Genomic DNA, 8,581 nt, shown 5'->3' with positions numbered 1-8,581 from the left:
TGGTATTGAGTTTCTTATCCAGAACAAGCTGTTTATTATGAAGAACTGATGATGTGGAAGCTTAACATCTTTTAAAAGTGTTGACACATCTTTGTTTTGTTTTGTTTTTTTATTTCCAGTGTAGTTTGAACATATTTCAGCTCAAACTGTGTGATGATTCTCTCTGTGCTGATATGCATGAGAGGTTTCTTAAAGGGAAGTGAAACAATGTGTGAGTGAATGACTGGTGGAGCAGAAAAAACACCTGACAGAAACTTCTTAACGGAGAAATTCAAATTGTGGTTCCTGTCCTCTAACCTGATTGGTGTTTCCTAGGTGATGCCCGCCCCGCCCTGAAGGTGCTGGGTCCCTCCAGTGAGGAGCTGAAACAAGGGGAGGCTACAGTCATGTGTCTGGCCAACAAGGGCTTCCCCTCAGACTGGAGTCTGTCCTGGAAGGTGGATGGCAGTGGCAGCATCAGCTGGGAGGAGAGCAGGAGCCCCGTGGTGCAGGAGAACGACGGCCTCTACAGCTGGAGCAGCACCCTGAGGCTCCCTGCAGACCACTGGATGAAGGTGGGCTCTGTGACCTGTGAGGCCACGAGGGGCTCCCACACTCTGGTCTCAGAGCCACTGATGAGAGACCAGTGTCCCCAGTCCTGACCTGACTAACTGTGACTTTCACACTGCTTTTTTTTTTTTTTTCCAATTTCTTCTCTCATTTTTCATTGCTTTGTTTAAAGTTTAAAGTTTGTTTAAAGTTTTAAAGAATAAAAAAATATCTATATTAAATAAGGACCGAGTGTTTGTCTTACTTTTGTGGTGATGTCAATATTAAACTCTAAATAATGATTTCCAGGGTTCTAATTGGAAACCAGTGTGCTATCTGTAGTCTATATGAGTCGGTAGAATTAAGCCACTTTCAATACAAGAAGTAAAGCAAAGTTTATGTTAAAGAGTAAGTGCGAAGGGGAATTGAGAGACACTGCCATTACTAAGCAGGATATTAAAGACATTACATTTATGCAAATTCATTGCATGCTGTGTAATGAAATGTTTCAGCATGTTGCAGGTTGTTGTATAAAACACTGAGCAGGTGGAGCAGAAAAGCGCTGTATAAGAATGAGTCTATTCTCGTGATCAGTGTTGGGGCAGGTATTTTAAGAAGTAATTTAATATACAGAGTTTTTTTGTTAAAAGTATTCAGTACGTTATTTTGGTGTTTTTTTTTCTGTAAAATCACCTGAAACACAACATGTCATAACTGTCATTGAACAATATGAACTTGTAGGCTACAGTCTCTCACACCAACATAAATCCCTATCCTAATGACGACACACATATTTTCTTTCTCTTGGCATTTAGGTATATGAATACCTGTCAAGGGTCCTTGACATACAGGTCTCCGACTCGGAGGACAAAAATTAATGTCCTGTGTCTTAGGAGGGCAGGATTGCTTTGCTTTTTCTTTATACGATGCTTCGCAGTATTAGTTTTGCCTAACAACCTGTTTTTGACTCCTAAATTGTCATTAATGCAACCGCTCTACATAACAGTCAGTGTAACTGATTATAAATCTTTTATTCATGAACCTACACATTACGGTTTATTTACTAGTTGTATGTATTTTAACAGAGCAAGAGGTGGACCACACGTTTGAAGAGCTGCTGGTCTTTATAACTGGGGCTGACTTACTTCCACCACTGGGGTCCTGCAACATAGACTTTTATGATCAGGAGTCGGGGATACGCATCGATGTGCAGCTTATCCCTGTATCTTCCGAGACGTGTTGCATACGAGGATCAATTTAAAGATCTTATGATCACTGCATTAAAAGCATTCCTGGGATTTGGAAAGCTGTAGCTGCATTTACATGAACTGATGCTGGAAAGCTGTTGTTAAAACCTGTGGCCTTTTGGGATGAAGTTGTGTTATTCTAAGTGTTCTGAAATGGGATTGCTCCTGGGCTTCTTCAAAATTGTACATTTTAAAAGTGTTTAGTATAAAGGTTTTTTGTTCTTACAAATGTGACTGTATATAGTTATATTTATAGTCCCGTTGAGACAGGTGGGGTATGCATGCAACAAGCCATGCACCAAAAAGTGATGCTCAGAAAATGCTTCAAGTATTGGAAGGAAAATAACAATTCATCTACAAATGCTCTTTTGAAAGGTTGTTGTGCAGTCATGTTTAAGTATTCGGTTATAATATACTGCATAGTTTCTTGTTGCTGCGTTGTGTTTGTGTTGTTGTTTTAAATGTGCAAGAGCTGCCTAACAAACTTTGAACTGAAAGACGCTGACTTTTGTAAAATAAAAGTATTGTAATGTCAGTTCTCATGGTGTCTCTTTACCAATTAAAGTTGAGGCTCACCTGTTACTGTCAAATACTGGTGTTGGGATCCACTGACGAGGGCTGTTCAGTACACAGGTATGTGCTTAAGTCGAGGTAAACAGTTCAATAAATTTACCTTCATCTGTTCTCAAACTGAGAGCTCAAGATTCCAGCTCAACTCAATTTGTTCAACTGCTTTCAGGAACAAAGCAGTTTTAACTCCTAAGTTTAAAGTCAGAGTTGGTTAACTCTGAGATTGGCAGCTGACCTTTGACTATAACCTGTTTAAATATTAATAACTCAATTTGAGGAATGTGAACATGTGTCAGTGCTATTATTAGAACACATACTAATATGCACAGAGGGTAACGAGGGAATACACCACAGAAGGCAGACACAGCTGAACCTCATCAGACATGACGAATACACTCACACAGAACGCAGAATCCAAATAAAACAGGGAACCAGAGAATAGCTCTGAGACACGGGTTGACAGAACATAAGGAACAGAGGGACGAAGAAATGCGACTGGAAAACAGAAAATAAATGAAACGAATCATATTAATAATCAAAGAACATGAATAGGAAGTCGACAGGTCTTTGGACCATGGCAGTGTTGAAGAGCAAAAAAGAGAAAATCTAAAAACCTGAGAAAGAAAAGATGGAAATTTGATCATTTGACTGATTTGCACTTAAAGTTTCTATTTGAAGTATTTGCTAAATTGTGCAGATAATTATGACTCACTGACTTTTGCTGACTTCATTTAGTGTTAGATTTTTTTTTCTTACAGAAATATGATTTTTGATAATGATCGATATTTAGAAATTGAGATTTATTTGAGCTGGTATGAAGCAGAAGTCAAAGGTCATAAATGATTTGTTAAAAATAAATGATATATTTCCAACTTTCTTTTCCTTTAGCAACAATGACATTTTCACTCTGTGTGTGTGTGTGTGTGTGTGTGTGTGTGTGTGTGTGTGTGTGTGTGTGTGTGTGTGTGTGTGTGTGTGTGTGTGTGTGTGTCCTCAGTGAACTGTATCAGTCTCTGCAGTATCTTCCAGCTGCAGCAGTCACTTCAGTTTCTGTTCAGTCTGACTGAGGGAGGTTTTTGTACGACTGTTTTTCACTGTGTGAACACATGCTGGCTGTTAGGATAGTGTTCACTCTGACAGTAATAAACTGCTGCATCTTCAGCCTGGACTCCACTGATGGTCAGAGTGAAGTCAGAGTTTGATCCACTGCCTGTAAAACGAGCTGGAATCCCTGATTCTCGAGTACTAGCATAGTAAATGAGACGTTTGGGAGATTCCCCATCTTTTTGTTGGTACCAAGCTAAATAGTTGTTGTTATAAACATTCTGACTGGTCCTACACTTGATGCTCACAGTTCCTCCCACAGCAGAGCTCACTGCTCCAGGCTGAGTCACTGTGATCTGTCCTCTGGACTCTGAGGACACAGAGACAAAAACATAAAGCAGCTTCATGGTTTTGTGGGCTTCATTTCAGAGGGACAGATGTTGATAGAGGAGAGGAGTTTGATTCTCTGGACTTTACCTGTGAAGCAGCAGCAGAGGAGAGTCCAGATGAGGACGCAGATCAAAGTCATGTTTTTGATGAGGAGGATTTCTGTGGCTTCTGTTGTGATGAAGGACAGCTGTCAGTCATCCAGTGTTCAACTCTCAGGACTATAAACTCTCCCAGAGCACTGGAGCATGGTGCTGCTGATGCAAAGTGACTCTCTATGGAAATGAACTGACTCCAGCAGGACTTGTTTAAAAAAAGTTTTTCACAGCATATTTAGCATGTGACACACATGAACCCTGTAGAATTTATAGACAGTTAACAAATGGTCTTTGAGCGCAAAATCTCCAATGGGAGATTGAGAGACCCGTGATGGACATTTAGTTCGACTGTAAAATTGACATGCACTTGTTCGCACTAAAGGAAACCACCATCATTTCATGTGGCTACCATATCGGCGCCACCTGTGGTCTCAAGGCTGGAGCTGACCAACAAAAAACTCTGTTTCTGAAGACAGACTCTGTAGACTCTTCGTTCCCATCCTGTGTCCCCCATCCTGGATTCCAAACACCTTTGAACGCTTATCTCCAAGGCTGAGGTCAGACGGCGGGTCTAGTCCCAGCGCATGCTGCAGGACCGGATGTGCTGTCTACACCGACTTACTCTCACCCCTTACTCACACCTGTTGCTTGTCATGTGCTTCTATGGTGTATTAAGATTCATGTGCTTTTGTGCTGAGGTGTTTTTTGTTGTTCTCCCATCAGAAGCTCAGTCTGGGTGGAGCTTTTTTTTCCTCCTCTCGCCTCATGTTGTGTATTTTTGTTGTTTTTCTTATCAGCCTACCTCTCTGACCTGTCTTCCCAATGTGATGTTTGTTTTGAAGTATGTTTGGTCTGAGGGTTCCTTTGTGTGTGTGCTGTGAGATTATTATTTTATCATGTGTCTATAATCGAAATGAGTGAATCATTGTACTGTTGTAAGCCACACCATACTCCTTATTATAGAGAGTATAATTAGTATGTAGTTGTAGTTCTAGTTTGCACTATGCTTCTGAATTACAAAAGAATCATTAGAAAATCATTAGATTCATTAGATAGGTTTGTACTATCCTATACTGTTGATTTACTGTGAGTGAGTTACACTGTTTCATGGCATTTCATACTGCTGAGTTAAGAAGAGAATACTGTGTGCAGAGAGCACAGAGCACATTCCACAGGAGCTCACCCCCTTGTTGGAAGCAGATAGGCAGGGAGCCAAGGTCATAACACAGGCTCACTGAGAGTTAGAGGGTAAGTTTGAGCTTTTTACGACTAGGTGGGGTCAACAGAGGCTATAAAAGCTTTGGGTAACGCTCCACCATTTTGAGACTTGCTGTGACCCTCTTCTTGCATGTCTCCCCATCCGGATGGTTTGTGCTCTTAAAGTGTTGAATTGTATGGAATACAGGATTGTTGATTGAGCATTTATACACCGAGTATTGTCCTTCCTTCAGCCCATGCACAGTACTGGAATGTAAGCGTTTCAATGTGGATGCACAACTCTGTGAAAACGACTGAAAACCCTAGTGTGGACGCAGAGCGTTTTCAAATCTATCCGGGCTAGTGTGGACGTAGCCTAAAGATGAATAGCAGCCCTCTTTAAATACAGTCAAGAAGAAGGCATTTCCACAGTTGTTGTTCACACCCTTGAACCCTCAGAGAGAGAGTTTACAACCTTGTCTCCTCTTCCAGTGTCACATAGAGACTGCTCCTTGCCTCTTCACCCCATCCTCAAAGACCTGATTAACAAAAGACTTCACCACCTGTTGGATCCTCCCCCTCTGGGTGTCACCAACTTTCTCACGAAAGTTAACTCGCCTAACTTTGTGTAATAGAGTTAAAGCTAAACGCTTCTCCACATTTAGTATTTATTTATTTATTGTCATTGTCAAGAACAATGAAATTGCGTTTGGGGCTTCCATACAACCCCAAAAAAGAAGAAAATAATAAATACCCCTTAAAACCCAAGTGTACATATTTAACCCAGTGTGACTCCAATGCAATAAGACAATCCTTAGCAATAATGTTCGTAGAAATTCAGACAAAGACCTGAGAAACATGACAAAATACAACAATGCAACCCGTTCAATATTATTGTACTGTGAGATATGATATCAGATATGATAGTTATCTATTTAAGAAAGAGGGGGGGGGGCAGGAGGGGGAAGAGAATAAAGATATGATGCACCAATGCAGACCAGTTCATTGCTATTAAGAAGTTGGATATGGTTATTGTCCGTGAGAGGGGGGCAGAGAGTTCAGGAGCCTCACAGCCTGTGGATACAGGCTGTTGGCCAGTCTGGATGTTCTGGCCTGTATAGACCTGTACCTTCTCCCTGAGGGCAGCAGATGGAAAAGGTGGCGCGCAGGGTGATGTTGGTCCCGCAGGATACTGTGCACCCTCCTCAGACAGCGAGTGGGGAAGATATTACTGATCTCTGGCAGACTTGTTCCAATAATTCTGCCAGCTTCTTTCACCACCCGCTGGAGTGCTTGCTGATCGGCCTTGGTGCAGCTGGGGAACCACACTAGAAATCCATACGTCAGAACGCTGCTGATGGCACAGTTGTAGAAGTTCAACATCAGAGATCTGGGAATGTGTGCGCTCCGCAGTCTCCTCAGGTAGTAGAGGCGCTGTTGGGCCTTCCGTACAACTGAGGTGATATGGTTGCCCCAGGACAGGTCCTCGGTCACAGTTACCCCCAAGAATTTAAAACTGCTCTCCCTCTCCACCGCCTCACTGCCAATGAAGAGAGGCAGATGGTTGTTATGACCCCTCTTCCGGAAATCTACAATGATCTCCTTGGTCTTTTTGGTGTTTAAGACCAAGTTATTGTCGTGGCACCATGACTCTAGTTGTTGCACCTCTGTCCTATAGTTTGTCTCATCATTGTTGGATATAAGTCCGAGCACTGTAGTGTCATCTGCAAACTTAACAATGAGATTGGACGCGCAGGAGGAAATACAGTCATGGGTGAAGAGAGTGTATAGCAGAGGGCTCAGAACACACCCCTGAGGGGCACCGGTGTTGACCACAAGGGTGGAAGAGGTGTTCTTACCCACTCTGACACTCTGTCTGCGGTTAGTGAGGAAGTCCACAATCCAGTTGCACAGAGAGGAGTTAAGTCCCAGTTGGTGGAGTTTGGGACGGAGTTTGTATGGCCGGATGGTATTAAAAGCCGAGCTGTAGTCTACAAAGAGGAGCCGTGCATAGGTGTTCCTGTGTTCCAAGTGCTTCAGTAATGTGTGCAGCACTGTGGCGATCGCATCCTCGGTTGACCGGTTCTCCCTGTATGCAAACTGGTACGAGTCCAGGGATGGTGGAAAAGCAGCTCTGATGTGTTTAATGACCAGTCTCTCCAGGCATTTGGCGGGAATGGGGGTGAGTGCCACAGGTCTGAAATCGTTCAGACATGTGACATTTGACTGTTTTGGATGGGAACGATGGTTGCTGCTTTGAAACAGGATGGTACCAGTGAACAGGACAACGAGGTGTTATATATAGAGGTGAAGACGTCCGCCAGGTCCGCAGCACAGTCTTTTAGCACCCGGCCCAGCACTCCATCCGGCCCGGCCGCCTTCCTGGTGTTAATGCTCCGGAACACACGCCTCAGCTCATGAGTGCTCAGGACCGGAGCAGGGTCAGTTGAGGGGAGAGGGGACAGGACAGGGTCGGTGTTCTCCCTGTCAAAACGGGCATAAAAGAGATTTAGATCCTCAGCCAGAGTAGAACTGTCGGCTGAGGGTGATGGTGTTCTTCTTTTGTAGTCCGTGATAGCCCTGATGCCCTCCCAGACCTGCCTTGGGTTTGTGTTGTTCTCAAACCTGGCCTCGATACGCCTCCTGTGCTGCTGCTTGGCAGTCTTGATGCCTCTTCTCAGGTTGGCCCTGGCAGCACTGTATGCCTCCTAGTCCCCGGATTTGAAAGCGTTGTTCCTTGTTCGAATAAGTTGTTGAACTCCGTGTGTCATCCAGGGTGGATTATTAGGGAACACACGGAATCGTTTCCAAGTTGTTACATTGTCCACACAGAAACAGATGTAGTCCAAGACAGTGGAGGTGTAACTATCCAATGCGACACGATTGTCAGTGTCCTGCACCTTGAATACATCCCAGTCTGTGCAGTGGAAACAGTCCTGAAGCATCGGAATAGCATCCTGCGGCCATGTTCTCACGGTTTTGGTTGTAATCCCAGTGCTCTTGATCTTTTGTGTGTATATTGGGTGTAGCAGAAGGGAGAGATGGTCTGACAGACCCAGGTGGGGATAAGCCTGGGCTCTGTACGCATTCGCCATGTTGGTGTACACCTGGTCCAACGTTCTATCTCCTCTGGTAGCACACTTCACATTACGGTGGAAATTGTGAAGTACAGATTTCAGGTCCGCGTGGTTAAAATCCCCAGCCGCAATAAAGACACTGTCCGGGTGTGCTACCAGGCTGTTATTGATGCTGCTGCTCAATTGTGCTAACGCTAGCTTAGCATTAGCATCTGGTGGAATGTAAACAGCGCAGATGTAAACGACAGAAAATTCCCGAGGGAGATAGAATGGACGGCACTTTAACACCAACAGTTCTACCTCTGTACTGCACAGTTTTTCCGTTACCGTGACGTTCGTGCACCAAAGGTTGTTAATATAGATGCACAGCCCCCCGCCAGTCTTCTTACCCGAGTCCGCAGACCTGTCGGCTCGATAGGCGGTGCGGCCTGCT

At 43.9% G+C, this 8,581-nt stretch overlaps 1 pseudogene; it reads left to right on the top strand.

Annotated features, from left to right (window-relative positions):
* The first annotated feature begins 207 nt into the window (after positions 1 to 207).
* LOC147303237 (Ig kappa-b4 chain C region pseudogene) lies at positions 208 to 641 on the top strand (annotated as a pseudogene).
* Positions 642 to 8,581: the final 7,940 nt, after the last annotated feature.

This window comes from Aulonocara sp. 'chitande type north' Nkhata Bay, linkage group LG22 (assembly GCF_057382095.1).
Source record: "Aulonocara sp. 'chitande type north' Nkhata Bay isolate Kocher_YH1m ecotype deep benthic linkage group LG22, A_spYH_male_GT1.1, whole genome shotgun sequence".
Classification (NCBI taxonomy): domain Eukaryota; kingdom Metazoa; phylum Chordata; class Actinopteri; order Cichliformes; family Cichlidae; genus Aulonocara; species Aulonocara sp. 'chitande type north' Nkhata Bay.
The sequence above is the reverse complement of the archived record's forward strand: the minus strand, read 5'-3'. Positions and strand labels throughout refer to the sequence as shown.